We start from the raw sequence: 24065 nt of genomic DNA on the forward strand, positions 1-24065 counted from the left end.
GCTCACCCCTGTAATCCCAGTGCTTTGGGAGGCTGAGGTGGGCGAATCACCTGAGGTCAGGAGTTTGAGAACAGCCCGCCCAACATGATGAAACCCCATCTCTACTAAAAATTCAAAAAATTAGCTGGCCGTGGTGGTGGGCACCTGTAATCCCAGCTACTCAGGAGGCTGAGGCAGGAGAATCGCTTGAACCTGGGAGGCAGAGGTTGCAGGGAGCAGAGATCAAGCCACTATACTCTAGCCTGGGTGACAAGAGTGAAACTCTGTCTCAAAAAAATAAATAAATAAATAAAAAGAAAGGTGGGGAGGTGAGAAAACATATTTAAAGAAATAGTAGCTGGAAATTTTTACAATTTGATGAAAACTATAAAGATTCTTGTCTGAGAAGTTCAAAGAAACCCCTAGTACCTAATTTTAAAAACCTATCAAGAAGAAACATTGCACTAAGGCACATCATAATCAAAATGCTAAAAAACAGAGATAAAGAGACCCCCCCAGCCTTTTTTCTCTCTTTAAACAATTCTTTTTATTATTTCTGTAAATGTCTCTCTCTGGACAAACTGAGAGATGTGGTGCTCACCAAGGGGTTTGGGGTGAAACGGGAAAAAGAAGGGTGGGGCCCGGTTTAGGCTACACCCTCCTCTACAGCTGGGGAGACTGGACCCAATGTCCCCATCCTAAGAGAGGGAAAAGGAGCAGGTTGGGACACCAAGATGACACAGGATCCTGGAGACAAAGCAGTGTGAGAAAAAAGACATATAATACAGGAAAACAAAGATAAGAATAATGTGAGACTTTCTGTTGGGAATAATAAAACAGTGAAACAACATTTTAAAGCATTGAAAGACAGTGAGGAAAAGTTTGTCTCCCAGCACTTTGGGAGACTGAGGTGGGTGCATCACCTCAGGTCAGAAGTTCGAGACCAGCCTGGCCAACATGGTGAAACCCTGTCACTACTAAAAATACAAAAATTTGCTGGGCGTAGTGGTGCATGCCTGTAGTCCCGGCTACTCGGGAGGCCGAGGCAGTAGAATTGCTTGACCTGGGAGGTGGAGGTTGCAGTGAGATGAGATCGTGCCATTGCACTCCACCTGCGTGACAGAGCAAGACTCTGTCTAAAAAAAAAAAAAAAAAAAAAAGTGTGTCAATGTAGAAGTCTATGCACAGAAAAAGCAAATTTTCAAACTAAAGGTTAAGGACTTTTTAGAACATAAAAGAGATCTGAACAAATTTGTAAGATATGTAAGATTAAGTTGCAAGATATGTTAAAGAAAGTCTTTCAGTCAGAAGAGAAACAATACCAGGTGGAAATCTGTATCTACACAAAGGAATGAAGAGTTGCAGAATGGCAAATGTACATGTAAACATAAAATACATTTTTAAAATCTCTTTAAAGGTAATTATTTAAAGCAAAAATAATAACAATATGTTGCTATTACATGTTACTAGCCCATGGTACATGCGGTTTGTAATGTGTAAAGGTAAAATGTGTACCAACAGAGGTCAAAGCCTGGGAGGAAGTAAACGGAAGCATACTGATAGAAGGATCCTTTACTATGAACAAAGGACTGTAATATTATGTAAATTAAGCAGGAAAGCAGGCCCTATCAGAAATTAAAATAGATTGTAAAGTTTAAAAAGTTTAAAAAATAGTATGAAAATGATAAAATATTAAATTAAATAAATAGAACAAGAAAAAGGCTAGAAATACATCGAAATGCATATAAGAATTTGTGACAAATAGTTCATTTTAAATCAGTAGGAAAAGAATGCATCATCCAATAAATGTTGTTTATAACTATGCAATAATTTTTAAATGAAATAATATTTTTGCTGCTTTTCTAGTGTTAGATTATTCCAGATAAGAATTAAGGACTAAATGTAGGCTGCTTATTAAGAAAATGGCAGATAGCAAGCAGGACTATTTTGCAGCTCCTGTTCGGGCAAACTGAGCAGTGTGTGGAGACCCACATCTTGAATTTTGCTCCATAAACTACCACAGGAACATACCAGGAAAGCTGAGAGAATCCACAGACGCTTTGAAGGAGGTGGACTGATGCTGCAGTCTCCATGGGACAGCTAAGGAACTGTGAGTCAGCCTGCTTTCTCAGCTGGGAGGCTTGTAGCCTGGGGCAAGTCCTCAGCCCTCCACACCAGCTGCCTGGAAATAAACTTGGGACTGTTGGCGGGGGCATGGTGGGAGTGAGACTGGCCTTTTGGACTGTGGGCTGTGAGGGAGCTGGGTGAGGCCTGTGGCTACCAGTCTTCCCTCACTTCCCTGGTGAACTGTGTGAGACAGCAGAAGCAGTGATAATTCCCCTGGGAACATAACTCCATTGGCGTGGGAGCCACACTTTCATCCCCCACAGCAGCCGCAGCAAGCCCCATCCAAGGAACATCTGAGCTCAGACATGCCTAACCCTGCCGCCACCAGATGGGCTTTCTCTACTCACCCTGGTTGCCAAAGACAAGGCACACAATCCCTTGGGAGCTCTATGGCCCTGCCCACCACCTGAGAAACCTGAATACTTATCCAAAGGTTACCCTAGGACAAGCTTGTCTCTTCCTTATACAACTGCAGCTGATGCACTTTTGAAAGTGCCACCTCCTGGCAGGAGGCCAACCAACACAAAACTAGCACACTTAACAAAAGTACAACCAAAGACCCTCACAGAGTCCATCTCATTCCCCTGCTACCTCCAGTGGAGCAGGTGCTGATTTTCATGGCTGGGAGACCTGAAAACGGAACACATTACAGGACTCTTTGCAGACACTCCCCAGTACCATCCTGGAGCCCATTAGCTCTGCGGGGTGGCTAAATCCAGAAGAAAAATAACGATCACTGTAGTTTGGCTCTCAGGAAGCCCCATCCCCAGGGAAAAGAGGAGAGCACCACATCAAGGGAGCACCCTGTGGGGCAAAAGAATTTGAATAGCAGCCCTTGAGTCCCAGAACTTCCCCCTGACATAGGTTACCCAATAGGAAGGAACCATAAAAACAATTCTGGTAATGTGACAAAACAAGGTTTTTCAACACTCCAGAAGATCACACTAGCTCACCAGGAATGGATCTAAACCAAGACAAAATTTCTGAATTGCCAGAAAAAGAATTCAGAAGGTTGACTATTAAACTAATCAAGGAGGCATCAGAGAAAGGTGAAGTCCAACTTAAAAAAAATCAAAAAAATGATAGAGGATATGAGTGGAAATATCTCCAGTGAAACAGCATGAATACAAAACAATCACAACTTCTGGAAATGAAGGACACACTTAGAAATGGCAAAATGCACTGGAAACTCTCAGCAATAGAATTGAACAAGTAGAAGAAAGAACTTCAGAGCTCGAAGACAAGTCTTTTGAATTAACCCAATCAGACAAAGACAAACTAAAAGGAATTTTTTTAAATGAACAAAGTCTCCAAGAAACTTGGGATTATGTTAAATGACCAAACCTAAGAATAATTGGTGTTCCTGAGGAAGAAGAGATATCTAAAAGTCTGGAAAACATATTTGAAGGAATAATCAAGGAAAACTTCCTTGGCCCTGCTAGTAATCTAGAAATCCAAATACAGGAAGCTGAAAGAAAACCTGGGAAATTCATTGTAAAAATATCATTACCTGGGCACATAGTCATCAGGTTATCAAAAGTCAACACAGTGGAAAGAATCTTAAGAGCTGTAAGACAAATGCATCAGGTAATCTGTACAGAAAAACCTATCAGATTGACAGCAGATTTCTCAGCAGAAACCCTACAAGCTACAAGGGATTGGGGTCCTATCTTTAGCCTCTTCAAACAAAACAATTATCAACCAAGAATTTTGTATTCAGCAAAACTAAGCTTCATAAATAAAGGAAAGATACAGTCTTTTCCAAACAAACAAATGCTGAGAGAATTCACTGCTACCAAGCCAGCACTAAAAGAACTGCTAAAAGAAGCACTAAACCTTAAAACGAATCCTTGAAATACACCCAAATAGAATCTTCTTAAAACATAAACCTCACAAGACCTACAAAACAATAACACAAAATAACACTAAAGTATTAAGGCAATAAATAGCATGATGAATAGAGCAGTATCTCAAATCTCAATACTAACGTTGAATGTAAATGGTCTAAATGCGCCACTTGAAAGATACAGAATGGCAGAATGAATAAGAATTCGCCAAACAAGTATCTGCTGTATTCAAGAGACTCACCTGACACATAAGGACTCACATAAACTTAAGGTAAAGGGGTGGGAAAAGTTATTCTGTGCAAATGGACACCAAAAGAGAGCAGAAGTAGGTATTCTCATATCAGACACAACAAACTTTAAAGCAACAACAGTTAAAAAAGACAAAGAGGGACATTATATAATGTAACAATAATAGGACTAGTCCAATAGGAAAATATCTCAATCTTAAATATATAGCACTTAACACTGGAGCTCCCAAATTTATGAGACAATTACTACTGGACCTAAGAAATGAGATAGATGGCAACACAATAATAGTGGGAGACTTTTAATACTCCACTGACAGCACTAGACAGGTCATCAAGACAGAAAGTTAACAAAGAAGCAATGGAGTTAAACTATACCCTAGGACAAATGGACTAAACAATATTTACAGGGCATCCTACCCAATAACTGAAGAACATACATTCATCAGCACATGGAACATTCTCCAAGATAGACCATATGATAGGCCACAAAACAAGTCTAAACAAATTTAAGAAAAGTGAAATTATAGCAAGTAATCTTTCAGATCACAGTGGAATAAAGTTGGAAATCAACTCCGAGAGGAACCCTCAAAACCATGAAAATACATGGAAATTAAATAACCTGATCCTGAATGATCACTGGGTCAACAATGAAATCAAGATGGAAATTTAAAAAATTATTTGAACTGAATAATAGTGCTACAACCTATCAAAAAGGATACAGAAAAAAAGCCTGTATCCTCTGGGATACAGCAAAATTGTTGCTAAGATTAAAGTTCTTAGCATTAAATGCCTACATCAAAAAGTCTGAAAGAGCACAATTAGACAATCTAAGGTCACACCTCAAGGAGCTGGAAAAACAGGAACAAACCAAACCCAAACCCAGCAGAGGAAAAGAAATAAAGATCAGAGCAAAGCTAAATGAAATTGAAACAAAAACAAATACAAAAGATAAATGAAACAAAAAGCTGGTTCTCTGAAAAGATAAATAAAATTGATAGACCATTAGGAAGAGTAACCAAGAAAAGGAGAGAGAAAAACCAAATAAGCACGATTAGAAATGAAATGGGAGATATTACAACCGATACCACAGAAATACCAAAGATCATTCAAGGCTACTATGAGCACCTTTACGTGCATAAATTAGAAAATCTTGAGGGGATGAATAAATTCCTGGAAATATAAAGGCATCCTAGATAAATCAGGAATAAATAGAAACTCTGAACAGACCAATAACAAGCAGCAAGTTTGAAGTGGTAATTTAAAAGTTACCAATAAAAATAAAGTCTAGGACCAGATGAATTCACAGCTGAATTATATTAGACATTCAAAGAAGAATGAGTGCCAATTCTAGTCACACTATTCCACAAGATAAAGAGGGAATCCTTCCTAAATCATTCTGTGAAGCTAGTTTCCCATTAATATCAAAACCAAAAAAGGGCATAAAAAAAAAAGAAAACTACAGACCAATATCACTGATGAACACAGATGCAAAAATTCTCAACAAAATACTAGCTAACCAAATCCAACAGCACAGCAAAAAGATAATACGCCATGATCAAGTGGATTTCATACCAGGGATACAGGGATTGTTTAACATCTGCAAGTCAATTAATGTGATGTACCACATAAACAGAATTAAAAACAAACATCACATGATCATTTAAATAGACACAGAAAAAGCATCTGACAAAACCCAGCATCCCTTGATGATTAAAACTCTAAGCAAAATTGGCATAGAAGGGACATACCTTAAGGTAATAAAAGCCATCTACAAAATAAAATAAAATATGTATACGAAATAAAGCCATCTACAAAAAACCCACAGGCAACATTATACTGAATGGGGAAAAGTTGACAGCATTCGCCCTGAGAACTGGAACAAGACAAGTATGCCCACTTTCACTACTTCTGTTGAACATAGTCCTAGAAGTCCTAGCCAGAGCAATCAGACAAGAGAAAGGAATAAAGGGCATCCAAATCAGTAAAGAGGAAGTCAAACTATCGCTCTTTGCTGATGACATAATTGTATACCTAGAAAACCCTAAAGACTCATCCAAACGTTCCTAGAACTGATCAATAAATTCAGCAAAGTTAGGATACAAAATTAATGTACACAAATCAGTAGCCCTGCTATACACCAACAGCAACCAAGCTGAGAATCAAATCAAGAATTCAACCTCTTTTACAATAGCTGGAAAAAAAAATACTCAGGAGTACACTTAATCCAGGAGGTGAAAGACTTCTACAAGGAAAACTACCAAACACTGTTGAAAGAAATTATATAAACGACCCAAACAAATGGAAACACACCTCATACACATGGATGGGTAGAATCAATATTGTGAAAATGACCATACTGCCAAAAGCAATCTACAAATTCAAGGCAATTCCCATCAAAATACCAACATCATCCTTCACAGAACTAGAAAAAGCTATCCTAAAATTCATATGGAACCAAAAAAGAGCCTGCATAGACAAAGCAAGACTAAGCAAAAATAACAAATCTGGAGGCATCACATTGCCCAGCTTCAAACTATATTATAAACCCATAGTCACTAAAACAGCATGGTACTGGTATAAAAATATGCATGTAGACCAATGGAACAGAATAGAAAACCCAGAAATAAAGCCAACTACTCACAGTCAACTGGTCTTACACAAAACAAACAAAAATATAAAGTGGGGAAAGGACACCCTATTCAAAAAATGGTGCTGGAATAATTGCAAGCCACATGTAGAAGAATGAAACTGGATCCTCATCTCTCACCTTATACAAAAATCAACTCACGATAGATCAAATACTTCAATCTAAGACCTGAAACCATAAAAATGCTAGAAGATAACATTAGAAAAACCCTTGTAGATATTGGCTTAGGCAAAAACTTCATGACCAAGAACCCAAAAGCAAATGCAACAGAAACGAAGAAAAATAGATGGGACTTAATTAAACTTAAAAGCATCTGCACAACAAAAGAAATAATCAGCAGAGAAAACAGACAACCCACAGAGTCGGAGATAATCTTCTCTACCTATACATTAGACAAAGGACTAATATCCAGAATCTAGAAGGAATTCAAACAAATCAGCAAGAAGAAAGCAAACAATCCCATTAAAAGTGGGCTAAGGACATGAATTAAAATTTCTCAAAAGAACATATACAAATGGCCAACAAACATATGAAAAATGCTCAACATTGTTATCAGGGAAACGCAAATCAAAACCACAATGCGATACCACCTGCATGAACGGCCATAATCAAAAAATCAAAAAAATGTTAGATGTTGGTGTGGATGTGGTGAAAAGGGAACACTTTTACACTGTTGTTGGGAATGTAAATTAATACAACCACTGTGGAAAACAGTCTGGAGATTCCTTGAGGAACTAAATGTAGATCTACAATTTGATCCAGTAATCCCACTCTTGGGTATCTACCCAGAGGAAAAGAACTCATACAAAAAAGATATTTGCACACAAATGTTTATAGCAGCACCACTCACAATTGCAAAAAATATAGAACCAGCCCAAAATGCCCATCAATCAAAGAGTGGATAAAGAAAATGTGGTATATAAATCTCTCTCTTTCTCTCTCTCTTTCTCTCTCTCTTTCTCTCTCTCTTTCTCTCTCTCTCTCTCTGGAATACAACTCAGACATAAAAAGGAAAAAAAAAAAAACGGCATTTGCAGCAACCTGGATGAAATTGGAGATGATTATTCTAAGTGAAGTAATTCAGGAATGGAAAATCAAACATCTTACGTTCTCACTCATACGTGGCAGCTAAGCTATGAGGACGCGAAGGCATAAGAATGATACAATGAACTTCGGGGACTGAGGGGAAAGGGTGGGAGGGAGGTGAGGGATAAAAGACTACAAATTGGGTGAGGTGTTTATTGCTCAGGTGATGGGTGCACCAAAGTCTCAGGAATCACCACTAAAGAACTTATCCATGTAAACACACACCACCTGTTTCCCAAAAACTTATTGACAATTTTTTAATGAAAAAAATGACTAAATGTTAAAAAAAAGTGATATATGGAATAAAGGAAAATATGGGTGAAGATTTATACAACTTAATAAAGGCAATATCTTACTGAAGCATCACAACCAATAATCTATAAAGAAAACCTTTTTTATTTTTTTTTAAATTTTGTGTGTACACAGCAGGTGTATATATTTGGGGGGGTACATGAGATGCTTTGATACAGGCATGAAATGTCATATAAGTGCATCACGAAGAATGGGGTATCCACCTCCTCAATCATTTATCCATTAAGATGCAAACAATCCAATTATACTGTAAGTTATTTTAAAAGGTACAGTTAGTTATTATTGACTATAGTCACCCTGCTGTGCTATTAAATAGTAGGTCTTATTCATTCTGTAAAGAAAAAAATTTTGATTTAAATTGAGAAATGAACAAACCTGAAAGACAAATTTTAAACTAAGACTTGCTTGTGTCATGAATATCTGATAATTGAATCCTGAATATGTTCATTCATTAGAAAATAAGAAAGAGAAACACATCAATGAAAAAACATGAAAATGATACTGAAAATTTATATACACCAACATACAAATATAAACAGATACATATAAAAATATTCAACCAGAGTACTAAGCCAAAGATCGCAAACTTAGAAAACGTTTTCACCATAGGCAACTGCTATCCCAATTTTAGTAAAAGTGTAGGAAAAGTGAATCTCCTAGAGTTGGTAGAAAGGTAAATTGGCACAATCTTTTTACCAATTTACCTGAAGGCAAATTTGGAAATACTTATCAAATATGTCATCAGTGTGTTCATTAAAATACATCTTGGAAATAAAATACATTTTACAAATAAATAACTGATGATGAGACAATATGTTTAAAATGCATTAGTGACAAAAATCAGATTACAAAACAATACATAATGTATTACCCTATCTTTGTTAATAAACACATGTACATATATGTCCAGGATAATAGATAAACCATCTAGAGTAACATTTTAAAAGCTACTGTGGATAATGGAATTATGGATTTTAAAAATTCTTTTAAAATTTACTTTATAAAATGTTATCGTTAATGTGATATTATTTTATATTTAGAAATATTTTAAAAAGCATATATTTTTTTCTGATTAGACCAGGATAAAGCGAATGAAGTTTTGGGGGAAAATAGAGTCTGCTATAATTTAAGAGGTCAGCGTGTTTGCATTTTCAATGTGACGGAGCAGACAGATGGTGCTGCTTTTAAGATTCCTCTTCATGACACTAAGCAGATTGGTTTCAACATAACATCTTTCCCAGCACAGATTCCTTTAAGAAACTCTAACCACAGATATACAAACTACTACATCCTTTCTTGAACAAGATATTAACCTCATTTGGACATTCTAAAAATGTCTTAATACTAATATCACCAGAGAAATTGTGTAAAAGGTCAGTTCCTTAGAAATGAAAATAAAATTACAATATTGTTCTTGCTAAGGAATTTAATCCCCCAAAATGAGATCACTGAATATTTAGTGTTATCAGTTGTTCCCTGACCTGAGATTCCCTTCTAAAGGTTAGATTAACCTTTAGATTAACACCATGAATACATATCTAAAATAATTCCTTTTTGGTTATTTATGAGAATATAAAAGGAAGAATTCTCCAGGTTCTCCATTCCCTCCAATCCTTTTTCAGTAATATAAACACTCCAGGAAATTTAGATGAACATGAAGACTTAAACTATAGACCTTGAATCTGATCTATTAGGATGAGAAGGCAATGGAGAAACGAAGCGTGACTTTGTCTTGCTTTCCAGCGGTCACTCATGACCTACCAGCTGCACAATGTTTATTTATTTCTTTGTAGAGTGGCAGCCTCTACTACTCTCCAAGATAAGTTTTGTCTCCAGATGTTTAGAAATGTCATAAAGAAATGAAGAATCTGGATTTCACCAAGCATAGTGATGAACATTTATGGGGGTAAGCGAATTGGAGGTTGTATTGTGGTGGTTGGGAAGGAGCACAAGGAAAGCTTCTGGAATTCCATTGGTTCTGTCTCTTTATCTGGATGTCAGTTACACAGGTGTGTTCAGTTGGCAAAAACTCAGCAAGTTGTACACTTAAGACATGTGTCATACGTTCCATACTGTTAAGTCAAATTTCACCTAAAGCTGCTTCCTTACACATTTTAAGTTTGGAGTAAAGGTTTTTCTGTACATCATGAACTATAACAAGTGGAGGTGTAAACAGACCGTAGCCTACACTTGTGCCAATCACTGAGTTTTGGTCAATCAAATGTAGTCAACTGTTTAAATGGTGTTCAAATAAGGCAAGTGCCAAGCTGTAACCATTCCAGCTGTTTCTGTACCTCACTTGCATTTTCTGCAAGTCACTTCACTTTTCTCTGTCTGTAAATCTACTTCTACTAAGTGGCTGCACTGGAGTCTCCGAGCCTACTCTGACTGTCAAGGCTGCCTGATTCGCGAATCCTTCATTGCTCAGTTAAACTTATTTAAATTTAATTCAGCTGAAGTTTTTCTTTCATCAAAATAATTAATCACGTTAATAATGCTCCAGATTTTTTTCATTTTGAGACAGAGTCTCTGCTGCCCAGGCTGGAGTGCAGTGGCATGATCTCAGCTCACTGCAACCTCCGACCCTTGGGTTCGAGCGATAGTTCTGCCTCAGCCTCCCGAGTAGCTGGGATTACAGGCGCCTGCCACCGCCTCCAGCTAATTTTTGTATTTTTAGTAGAGACAGGGTTTCACCGTGTTAGCCAGGATGGTCTTGAACTCCTGACCTCGTGATTCACCTGCCTTGGCTTCCCAAAGTGCTGAGATTACAGGCATGAGCCACCCCGCCTGGCCTGCTGCTCCAGGTTCTGTGAAAATTAACCATTTGTTATGTTTGCAGACCAATTTTTTTTTAAGACAGCATTTGTTAGAATCAGTTGAAGAAAATACATATATATTCATTTTACCTGATTTGTTTACTCCATTTTAATCATTGTAAAGTGTTTTTAGGTATATTAACCTGATTTTCTTACACACAAGCTTTGTATATTTGGGGACACTGAAACAATGCCTACATCTAGTTGGCAGTGGATTACAATAGATTTTTAGTAAATCATACTTAAATGTCTCTGAATTTGGCATGCCTCACTTAACTTGGTTTGCTACAATTTTAGAACTCATAATTTTTTCCTATTTAGTGAGAAATTTCTAACATAAAATTTTAAAATTGTATAATGTAACATCAAAATGACAGAAGCTATTAGCAACATATCTACACGATTATTTTAGATGTGTTAAATTAGTATGTCCAAACTGCCTTAGACTAGTGTGAAACAAATATGAATAAAAGACGCTTCTTCTAGGATTTGGAAAGACAATCACTCCTATTGCTTTTTGTGACAAAGCAAATGTATTTGGGCATCATCAAGAAATATGGCACATGGGTAGGGTCTTAAGTTAGCTAATTAAGCACCTGCAAGTCTCCCAATATTCTCTCAGCTCTAACTTCCTTGTCTGTTGGACATAAATCCTAATGCCAACCTTTTGGTTTGTTTGAGATTAGGGAAGGGGCATATAATGAGCTTGTCAAAGTGCTTATCCATTGACTTACAGCACTAACAGGAACAGGAACATTACAAAGCATAACAGCTGTTCAAATGCTATTTATTATCTTCATTTCATTTAAAATATAAGTAAAAACTATTCTAAGCAGATTGATCATTTCAACTGTTCTTTACAAATCATTTATTTCCTAACATAAAATTTCTTAATCACATTCTAATTTGTGTAATCAGCTCAAAATGTTATTGACACTGTTTATAAGCACTAAACTAAATGTGCAAATTATTTATTCAAAATATCTTTATGATGTAGCCTATGTTTTATGTCTTCCAAAGTGAGCAAAATTTTTTTCTAATGAAATTTTACCCCTGTCCTGTAATTTGAGTTTTTATGCCATTGTCTATAGTTCATTCATTGACAAATATTTTTTGAGTAATAACCCTGTGTCTGGTGTTCTAGGTGCCAAAATATAATAGTGATTATCATGAAGACCCTGGTCCTCATAAATCTTACATTAAAACAGGGAGACAGACAGTTAACGATAAGTGTAATAATTGTAGAGAATATTAGCAGACAAAAAGTACCATAAAAGGGAAAAAAAGCAGAATAGGGTAAGGGAAACTTGGAGTGGGATGGGTAGTTTTCATTGAGAAAGTGACATTTGACACTTGAAGAAGATTAGGAATTTATTCATGCCATTCTGAGGAAAGAGTGTTCCAAGCAGAGGGAACAGCCAGTGAGAAGACCAATGGCTGGAGGAGGCTCCTGCGGGGCTGGAAGCAGAGACAGGGAGAGGAGTGGTGGAGGGGAGACCATTGGAGGACTTTGTCTTTTTCTTGGAGTGCAATGGAGTGTGTGAGCACAGGTTCATAATGCTCTCGCATGCTGCTTTTTTTTTTTTTTTCTTTTTTCTTTTTTGAGATGGACTCTCATTCTGTCACCCAGGCTGGAGTGCAGTGGCATGATCTCAGTTCAGTACACCCTCTGTCTCCCGGGTTCAAGCAATTCTTCTGCTTCAGCCTCCCGCATAGCTGGGACTACAGGTGTGTGCCACCACGCTCGGCTTATTTTGCATTTTAGATTTTTAAAGGATCAGAGGATCAGCCTGTCCACTGTGTTGAGAAGGCACTATGGAGAACCCAAGGGTCAAAGCAGAGAGATGGGTTAAGAGATGATTGTCCACATGAGAGCTGCCCGTGGCTCAGAGGAGCACTTTAACAGTAGGTGCGATCAGCGTGGTTGGGGTTAGAAGGCATTCTGAAGGAGTAATCGACGATGATTTTGGACAGGTTTATATAGGATGTGAGAGCAGATAAGCAAATGCTTCCATTTAATGGAAGATTATTACGAGCTAAAACACTGTATTTTAAAATTTGAAATAGTATATACTTTTTTGTGCTCAAGTATTCTTTCTATTAAACTGCACATAATTAAGCTGCATATAAAGTAAACAAAAACTTTATGAAAATATTTTTCAAAAGATTGGCATGGTGAGTCTTGGGAAGTGAAATCTCTACAACTAAGTCTTGGAATATTGGAAGATGTGCCTGCTCTGTCCCTTTGCTCTGACCTTTGGGAGGATAACTACATCGTAGATGCTGTCAATTTCTCTCATTTCCATCAACCAACCTTGAAGTGGCATTTACTGATTTTATTAAGTGAGATTCTACTGGGGTTTGACCTTGGAATTTCCAAATTTGTGACTTCTTATTCTTCTGTGCACTCTTTGCCAGCCTGTCTTGGAGGAGAAATTCATATTACTGTCAAGAGAAAATTACTTCCAGTTCTTTTGCATGTCAAAATCCTGTCATTTCTGCAGGTGTGGCCCATTGTGACTCAGGATATGAGATGAGGTTTTGGATTTTTATTGTCACTTTCCTTTCTGTGAACTATTTAAGTGCATACCTCCCCTCCCCTCCCCTGTATCTCTTTATGCACCCGTGTCACCTTGGGTATTGTTACTTAATTCCTTTTTTTTTTTTTTTTTTTTTTCCAGAATGTGAGCTCTTGTGCTCTCTTAGGATCTACTTGTCAAGAAGATAATTCTACAACAAAACTTTTCAATCATAAAGTTTTTGTTTAACATTCTCGTAAGTGATGGGATATTTAAAATACCTATTTAAAGTAAATATATATTGATTGATTAGTAAGAGGCTGGGCCTCTTCTTTGGGAATCTCTGGAGAGTGTTAAATAAACTGATTGGATAAGTGGGAAAAGTTTAATCTTCCCCTCAGACCTGAGTAAAATATAAGGTTTCCTTTTTGTAGTCTCTCTATATTTAACACTTTGCTCTTAATAAATGTGATGCATTATCTCCTTGGACAATCGAGAAAATCCTTCTCAAATATTTCAAGGAAGGGTTGTTTTAGCCTGTATTAGTTACTTAATTCACTTACATATGATAAATGTTATAGGCATCAGGATGGAAAATAAAGCTATTCTCCTTCACTCCAGGCAGAGTCATCTCTTATCTCTGCATCTGAGCGTGGCACTACTCTCCCTCACACAATATGCTGTTCTTGGGAGAAATACTGATCGCCTTCTATGCCTATGGTATCTCTGCAGCTCTGTCACTACCAAGTAGTCTGAATATAGTGCTTATTGGCAATAAGGAACACACAGGGCCAACATTAGAAACCACACAAAGGCTTTCTGACATGTCAGCTGCTTTTATATCACTCCTTGCTTACAGCAAGATATAAATAGCCTCTTAATCCAACTTAGTATATTTTTGAGAACCATTTGGCAACTTCTTAAACAGGACAAGTTACATCTTAGCTGGTACAACCTTCATGGAGAGAATCCAGGTTTGGGTCTACCTTGAGAGGCCATGTAGAGTATGAAAGAACTGGACGGTGAGTCAGGAGACCCCCGACTCTGCCACCAACTGGCAGTGTGACCTTGGGAAGGTGATGAATCACCAGAGAAGCACACCGTTTTATCAGCTAAAATGTTTCTAAAGATATTACTACAGTTGACTGTCCCTTAATGACAGGTCTATGTTCTGAGAAAAATGTCATCAGGCAATTTTGTCCTTGTGCAAACATCATAGAGTGTACTCACACAAACCTAGATGGTATAGCCCACTACACACCTAGGCTACATGGTATAGCCTATTGCTCCCAGTCTAAAAACCTGTACAGCATGTTACTGTGCTAAATCTTGCGGCAATTGGAACACCATGGCTACAATGTCACTAGATGACAGGAATTTTCATCTCCATTATAATCTTATGGGTCCACCAAATGCAGTTTGTCCTTAACTAAAATATTGCTAGGCAATGCATGACTATATATGATTCTATATTTGTGGCAACCTTATTAGATAAAGATAGTATTATAAAGCGAATATATTGGGCTAGGATCTTCTATGGCATTAGCTTTTCGATCTTCCCTCCAAGATTGAAAGGACTGCTCAGAGATTTGTGCGTCCTTTTCCCTGCCAAGACTCACAGATATGGCCAGGATGTTCTGTAACATACACATTACAGTGCCACAGTAACCAATCTTTTTGTCTGTGCAAGAAACATACGGTACAAGAATAATAATTCTATATTTAGAAAAAGTAACTTCAGTCAAAGCTTTCAATTTCTTGACCTCCATATTCAAAAAGTCAGAAAAACAGTATGTTATGTCTAGAAAATGATTATATTCATCCATAAAAAGCAAGCATAATAACAATTATGTCCTTATTAAAAACTCAAAGAGTATACATTTCTGAGTAAAGAATAGACAATGAAAACAAAGTTCACTAATGCCAGAATATTGAGGAAGACAGCCCCTGGAGAAGGGAGGAGACTTTATAATATAACTACAATTTTCCTAAATTAGATGGTTCAAGTATGAAGGAATAATGTTTCAAATTATGGCTTTCGGAGACTCTCTAGTTTCAGGGTGGGAAGATACCAAGTGTAGTCTTGGTTTTTAGTTCTGTTTGAAAGGCAAATCTCACTAGTGGTTCTTTTATGGGCATGACAAGAGCAGTCATTTTTTTTTTCTTCTAAGTTTCATGCCCCTGAGCCAGTATTGTGCTGCAGCTGGACTGCATTAATTTAATAGAACCAATTGTGCTGATGTTTCCAGCTCCCAGTTCAATGACTCACATAGGTGACTTGAAATCAGCCAAAATAGGAGTATTTACACAATGAAAATTGGCCAACACTCAAACCAGACCTCCCCATCAGAGCCCATTGCAAAAGATTTACCAACATAGCACTGCCTTCATCCCATAAACCCTGACACCCATCTACCACAGCTCACTCTATCTTCCCACGCAGCCCCGTCTCCTGAGTGATGCTGCATGCACAGTGAATGAGACATTACAACCTTCTTTCAGACTCCCAGCCATGGCCCCAGCCACATTCCCCACCCACTTTAATAGTTTCCATATTGCAATGAGAGCAAAAAGAATTGTATAAAGAAATTGATATTGGGTAGAAATTACAGATAGATAATTCGAATAGAGTGATTGAATCCACTGATAGGTACATTAAAGGGCTAGTAAATATAGATTGAACTGAATTGAATAGCTTTCCTCATCTGGTTTGGTCAACGCATACTTTTTTCAGGGTAAGGGGCATAGTCAAAGTTGTCTAATACTATCAAATAGTTCCAACATTTCAAAGGTTTCAACTTATCTTCAGTCAAGTTACTTCACTGTGCATAAGAAACATAAGGCGAAAATGGCAGATTTTATAATGCTTATCAAATAAATGTTTCAGAGGAAGCATAGGAAGAATACATTATTTGCTAAAATCATACAGTGAGCCCATCTTAATTATAAATAAAAACTATCATTTCTTAAATGTTTTGCAAGCAATCACTCTTTCAATATAAGATTATACAGTTCAAAAATATGATCGCTGTGTAACAGCTACTGATACTTTGAAAATGCAGTAAATATATTATTCTCTTCTGAGTATATCATCTTCAAACACCACTTGGAGATAAAAGTGAACAAGATTAAAAACTCAAATTTGAACATTGTTATCCATGTTGAAAACAGTGACTATCTGAAAATACATAATTGTAAGATAGTCTTAAGAATTCTCATTGTTACACACACTTTCCAATAACAATAATTCTTTACATTTGTAACTTTTATATTTGCATTCCCATTTTATATTCACAACACTCCTTGGCAGCAACGAATAGTATATGATTCTATATTTGTGGCAACCTTATTAGATAAAGATAGTATTATAAAGCGAATATATTGGGCTAGGATCTTCTATGGCATTAGCTTTTCGATCTTCCCTCCAAGATTGAAAAGACTGCTCAGAGATTTGTGTGCCCTTTTCCCTGCCAAGACTCACAGATATGGCCAGGATGTTCTGTAACATACACATTACAGTGCCACAGTTACCAACCTTATTGTCTGTGCAAGAAACATGTGGTACAAGAATAATAATTCTACATTTAGAAAAAGTAACTTCAGTCAAAGCTTTCAATTTCTTGACCTCCATATTCAAAAAGTCAGAAAAACCATGTAACATATTACTACCATTTTACTAACGCTTAGATTGTCAGTTGCTCAAAATCACAGAAAGTTTAGTTAATTAACTTCTAATATACCTTTTATTCTGTATTGTCTTTGCATGGAAGGACAAAAATAACTCTGATATGGATATTTTGTTTTAATATGGCAATTATAATCTTAATCTTTGTAACAATTACTTTCAGATATTTTTAAATGCAAACTATTGCTATTATTATTATTATTATTTAACCACCATTGAGTGCTTACTGTGTGACAGACGTTGTGCTAGGCATTTTACCTGCATAAACTCCTTCAACACCGACAAGGATATTATAATCATCCATTTTATGTAAATGAACTAAAACTTTAAGATGATAAATAATTTTCTTAAGAGCATGCAGTGATAGGTGGGGATTTGAAGCATGGTACTTGTTCAACATCCTGTGCGTTTCATTAGTGTATTACTATTGCTTCACCTACTACTTGACGGTTGCCCTATTCAACCCCGTTCACAGAGTTTTCTTCTTAAATCAGTTTAAACGTATTTCATTTTATGCATTTAAATATCCATAAAATAATCCATATAACATAGTTATTAAATTTAATAATATCCCTTTCTTCATGGCTTCTCTCATTTATATATTCATTTAATATTTATCCAATAAAAAATAAGGCAATGCTCATTATTGTAAAGAGCTTTCACTCTGAGGTCAGACTCTGCTGAGCCTAAATCTTAACCTTACTTCCTGGGGTAAGTTACTGATGCTCTCCTTGTGTCAGTTTCCTGCTCTGGGAAATGGGAATAAAATGGTATCCGCTATTGATTTTTGTGTGATGATTAAATGAATGCATACGTATTAGGTATTCAGAATAATGCTTCTCATATAGTATTAGCTCTTATTAACAATTAGTGTATGTGGCTGGGTGCAGTGGCTCACACCTGTAATCCCAGCTCTTTGGGAGGCTGAGGCAGGTGGATCATGAGGTCAGGAGATCGGGACCATCCTGGCCAACATGGTGAAACCTCATCGCTACTAAAATACAAAAAATTAGCCAGGTATAGTAGTGCGCGCCTGTAGTCCCAGCTACTCAGGAGGCAAAGGCAGGGGAATCGCCTGAACCCAGGAGGCAGAGATTGCGGTGAGCCAAGATTGTGCCACCACACTCCAGCCTGGGCGACAGAGTGAGACCCTGTCTCAAAAACAAAAAACAAACAAACAAACAAGCAAAAAAAATAAAAAATAAAAAGAAATAGTGTATGTATCACCATATACAAATAATGTTAAATTACTCTGAAACTTTATTTAAGGAGTTAAACTCTGCTTTTAATGCTTCATTCACAAACCCATGCTTCATAAGTGATCATGAAAAGATCTAGCCTTCTAATTTGCTCTTCATTTGGAAGAAAATATGTAGTGAAGAGTATAAGTTAGATTGAACATTAGTTCTTCAGTGCAAATGCAATAGCATCTCTATGAGCTTCCATTTTCTATTTTATAAAATGAGGCTATTAATATCTAGCTCACAGAATTTCCTAGAGGATACCTTCTCAACCTTTTACGAGTTAGGACACGAGAGGGAAATAGTCCTGCCTGAGTAGCTCACAGGATGAAGAGGCACAGGATGAAGAGGCAAGGCCTGCCTCAACCTCAGACCCTTCTGGCTCTGAATATATTGACCATCCTAAAACCCATTCCCAGCACCCTGTGGAGAAGCTCTGGTTCAAGGAGATTCACACAGAGTTGATGAATGCCAGAGTGCCTGGCACACAGAAGACATCGTGTTAGTTCCACTTGGTTAGCTCAAATTAATGAGACTTGGCTGGGCACGGTGGCTCATGCCCGAAATCCCAGCACTTTGGGAGGCTGAGGTGGGCAGATCAGAAGGTCAGGAGTTTGAGACCAGCCTGGCCAATATGGTGAAACCGTGTCTCTACTAAAAATACAAAAATTAGCCAGGCATGATGGCAGGCACCTGTAATGCCCGCTACTCAGGAGACTGAGGCAGGAGAATTGCTTGAACTGGGAGGTGGAGGTTGCAGTGAGCCGAGATCACGCCACTGCACTCCAGCCTGGGTGACAGAGTGAAACTCCTTCTCAAAAATAAATAAATAAATAAATATGAGTCTTTTCTGTATTTGGTGAAAACTCTTGAATAATATAGAGCCTAAATGATGTCTGCATGTATAATTTTTGTCACTGTGTTTTATTCTAGCTTCACTCTTTATCTTACTCCTCATCATTCAGCTCTTATTTTCTGGGGACTGGGAAATTCAGTTATAAAGTGTTGGAAATTAAGTCACAGATGTTAACAGAGCTAGGACAGGAGTGGAGTGCTCTTTTTAGAAAAATAGCAGAAGCCACTCGGGTGCAGTGGCTCATGCCTGTAATCCCAGTACTTTAGGAGACCCAGTGGAGTGGATTATTTGAGGCCAGGAGTTCGAGACCAGCCTGACCAATACAGCGAAACCCCATCTCTACTAAAAATACAAAAATTATTAGGCAGGCAAGGTTGCATACACCTGGAGTCCCAGCTACTCAGGAGGCTGAGGGATAAGACTTGCTTGAACCTGAAAGACAGAGGTCACAGTGAGCCAAGATTGTAGCACTGCACTCCAGCCTGGATGACAGAGTGACACTGTGGAAAGAAAGAAAGAGAGAAAGAGAGGGAAGGAAGGAAGGAAGGAAGGAAGGAAGGAAGGAAGGAAGGAAGGAAGGAAGGAAGGAAGGAAGGAGAGAGAGAGAAAGAGAGAGAGAAAGAAAGAGAGAGAGAGAGAAAAAGAAAGAAAGAAAGAAAGAAAGAAAGAAAGAAAGAAAGAAAGAAAGAAAGAAAGAAAGAAAGAAAGAAAGAAAGAAAGAAAGGAAGGAAGGAAGGAAGAGAGAGAGAAAGAAAGAGAGAAGAGAGGGAGAGAGGGAGGGAGGAAGGGAGGAAGGGAAAGGAAAGGAGGAAAGAGGAGAGAAGAGGAGAGGAGAAGAGAGGCAAGGCAAGGAGAAGAGAAGAGAAGAGAAGAGAAGAGAAGAGAAGAGAAGAGAAAATAGCTGAAGCCTTTAATAAGGAGGCATCATAAGAAACCAAGAAAACTGTTTTGTTATCTTCCATCACTGTTTAGAAATGTCCTTCTATAGCTGGTTCTTCTCTCATACGTGGGCTCCATATATTTTCTGGATATTTTCACAGTGAAAAGACCTTCAGCCCTGTGGTTCTCCAAAACAAATTCCATTTAGCAATAAGTCCAACGTACCAGTCTCATCTCTGAATGTGATTAGCAGCTTGGCCTTGGTCCAGCAGAAAGCCTACAGTGGAAAGGGACTGTGGTGGTCTTCTTCTCTTTTTGACTCATCCCAATACTGCCATTTTCTCTCCTGGAGCCTTTACAGAGATTCTTAGGAGACGTTGCCCCTGAATCCCATGATTAAGAATGGAACTTTAATTTCCAGCTGACCACTTACGACTTCTCTCTCAGTCCCTGTGCATCTAACTTAATTTTGACCATTTCTGGCATCTTTCTTACGAAGTCTTTCCACCTTCCACATAACGTCTGAAACAACACCTCCATCCTTCTCAAACATGGCCCATAGGTGCATAGGAAATACATACATTAGTACTGTAGTCAGGGGCAGGGCAGTTTCTCTCAAAAACATAACCCCAACCCTGCTATAGAAACTTACTACAAGCAACTTCTCACAATTGGGATTTCATAGGTGATGCTATCAGTTCACTTTGTCCTTCAAATGCAGGGGCACACAGCAAGTTCATTTGGTGGTCAGTTGAAACCTCCTTGCTGGTCTTGAAGTGAACACACAACTCTATTCCTTCACTGTGATTGGAGGTGGGGAGGGAGGATGGACACCGAGCACTAATCTCTCCAAAGAAAGCCTCACCAATCTTCAACTAGCCCAACGACTTCCATTTCACACCCTTCATACTCTCCAGTGAGTGCCTAAGTGTTAACAAGTAGGTTTGGGAACCTCTTTTTGCATGTTCTGCATAGTTGGGCTGACTTGTACCTTACTGGGAAACGTGAAGCTGGGTTTCTATAATCTTAATCCACTACCAAAACAAATCTGAATTATTGGTTATATTTTAAATAATTTAATTGTTTGGATGTGTGAGTTCATGCAGGTGAAATATAACTGTCGTAAAATCAAGAAAACTTCCTTTTTACAAAATTATGGCTCATACAGAAACTCTCCCTGGGCCGATACCATAATTTTGGATAAATTTCTCAATAGATTAAATCATCAGCCAATAGACTTAAATTATCTCACAGAGCATAATTACATTCTAGATGATCTGAAATGGGAGATAATGCTTATAATTTTCATATGTGAGACTGGAATTCAAGGCAACTCAGATAGGATATTAGAGGCAAGATAAATAATTACTCCTGGTAATCTAATCCTGGGAGGCTTTCCAGGTTTCAACTGATTATGCTGCAACCAGGACATCCTGGTGCCTTGGTTGCCCAGCAACCATTCTCCTCCTATTTTTTTTTTTTCCTCCTGCAGAGGTGCAGAACACAATGTCAATTGAAGACTGACAGATAAGAAAGTCAATTTTATCATATCAGCTGGGGCTTCTTTGGCATGGACACGTTCTGCGCTTTAATGTCACGCAAATCCAAATTCAAATACTGACCTTGAAAAAGACAATTAACCTCTCTGAGTTTGCTTTAAAACTGAATGTTACTTTTCAGTCACATCTTCAAGTCTTTTAAATGGAACTGTCCCACTCACAGTCCCCTGCTCTGGAAGGCAGCACCTAGAAATTCTTTTTCCGGAGACAGTCACTCATCTTACAGAGATCAGTTGACCTGTTCTCCAACCAGAGTTTTGCCAGGAATCCAATGGGGTATTCTGGAAGCCCTCCGCTAAAGGAAGGTGATGGTAGTTAGCCAATTTATGGATTCATTTTTTCATTCAAAAAAAAAATAGTTACAATGGCCTTTTATTTGTTCTATAACTTGTACCAGGCACTAAGGAGTCAACAACGAAGGGGAATAGTATTACTGCCCTCATGAACATATAGTCTAATGGATGTGATGAACAATACACAAATAAGCATGAAATAAAATATTTACAGGCTGTGATTATTTCTGTGAGAGAAACAAACAGAGAGTGGTGGAGGTGGTTAGATAGAAACTATTAAGAGACCTAAATTAGGTTACAGAATTTTCTCTTGAAGAAGGAACATTTAAGCTGAAACCCTAAGGAGCCACCCAAGAAGAAGACTTAAGCTGAGAAAGGGGAAAGCAAGCAAAATGTCAGAAGACTGAGAATGGGGCCAGAAATAAGGCAGAGAGTGAGGCAGCAGAAGACTAGCAGCTGGAAAGCATCCTGACAAGGCAGGGCCCGTGGCTGTGGTTAGGCACTTGGATTACATTCCAGGTGTTCTTCCTGAAAACTGGGATTGGAGCATTCACAGAGGACTGGACACTCAGAAACAAAAGAAGAATTTAAGAGACATGCTGAGAGAAACACAAACACTACAAGAGACAGGCTCTGTAGGACCTGGGAGAGAAACTGCAAGAGAAGTTGATCTCTGGTGTGGTCACAGATCTGATGACCTTCTAGTTCTGGTTTCAGTCTCATTTTTCCCTAACTGAAGTGTATAGTTGGTTTGCTCTCAGAATTTCCTAAGTAATCCCAACATAGTACTGTGGCAAGGATTAAATGAAATAATGCCAGGCGGGGCCAAGATGGCTGACTAGAAGCAGCAGCAATCTGACATTTCTGTCAAAAGAACCATAACAGGCTGGGCACGGTGGCTTACGCCTAAAATCCCAACAATTTGGGAGGCTGAGGTGAGCAGATTACTTGAGGTCAGGAGTTCGAGACCAGCCTGGACAACATGGTGAAACCGTGTCTCTACTTGAAATACAAAAATTAGCTGGGCATGGTAGCGAGTGCCTGTAGTCCCAGCTACTCGAGAGGCTGAGACAGGAGAATTGCGTGTACCTGGGAGGTGGAGGTTGCAGTGAGCCGAAATTGCACCACTGCATTCCAGCTTGGGTGACAGGGTGAGACTTCATCTCAAAAAGAAAAAAAGAAAAAGAAAACGAAAAGAAAAGAAAAAAGGAAAAGAAAAGAAAAGAACCATAACAGCATGTGAATCTTGCACAGGCAACCGAGGTATCCAGGTTCTGTCATCAGAACTGACTAGGCGGCTGGCGTGACCCACTGAGAGGAAGGCAGAGCAGTGTGGTGCAGCAGCCCACCTGAGAGCCACACGGGGCAGGGGATCCCTCACCCCTAGCCAAAGGAGGTGGTGAGTGAGGGTGCTACCCACCCTGGGAAAACTGTGCACCCCACGGATCAGCAGATCCCACTCATGACCCCATGCCACAGGGGCTTAGTGTCCTAATCACAGAGCCACACAGATTCTTAACAGCCACTAAGTTAGAATCTGCTTAAGCCTGCCCAGCTCCCCAGGGATGATGGGAGACAAGCACCAAAGCTGAGGCTGCCTGCTGTCTAAACCATTTGAGCATCTCATGGGAGGAGCGACAGCCAACAGTGGGACTGATAGCTGCCTAACACACTAAGCTCCCAGGCCAGGAGAATGGTGGCAGCCATCTCTATAGCTCCAGGCTACAGAGAATAAAATACTTAGGAATACACCTAACAAGGGGCATGAAGGATCTCTTCAAGGAGAAATACAAACCACTGCTCAAGGAAATAAAAGAGGACACATACAAATGGAAAAACATTCCATGCTCATGGACAGGAAGAATCAGTATCATGAAAATGGCCATACCACCCAAAGTAATTTATAAATTCAATGCTATTCCCATCAAACTAACATTGACATTCTTCACAGAAATGTAAAAAAACTACTTT

General features: G+C 38.4%; 1 long non-coding RNA gene across 2 annotated transcripts in view; it reads left to right on the forward strand.

The window, feature by feature from the left end:
- LOC144340863 (uncharacterized) overlaps window positions 1-24065 on the forward strand; it is a 38986-nt gene that overhangs the window by 12073 nt on the left and 2848 nt on the right. Inside the window, exons 2-4 of one of the 2 annotated variants that reach the window (XR_013417360.1) lie at window positions 10040-10152; window positions 12693-12790; window positions 13744-13837. This is a non-coding gene — a long non-coding RNA (uncharacterized LOC144340863). The remainder of the gene's footprint in view (window positions 1-10039; window positions 10153-12692; window positions 12791-13743; window positions 13838-24065) is intronic. The other variant, XR_013417361.1, reaches the window with a different exon arrangement.

The sequence above is a fragment of the Macaca mulatta genome, chromosome 5 (assembly GCF_049350105.2).
Source record: "Macaca mulatta isolate MMU2019108-1 chromosome 5, T2T-MMU8v2.0, whole genome shotgun sequence".
In the NCBI taxonomy this organism is placed as follows: Eukaryota; Metazoa; Chordata; class Mammalia; order Primates; family Cercopithecidae; genus Macaca; species Macaca mulatta.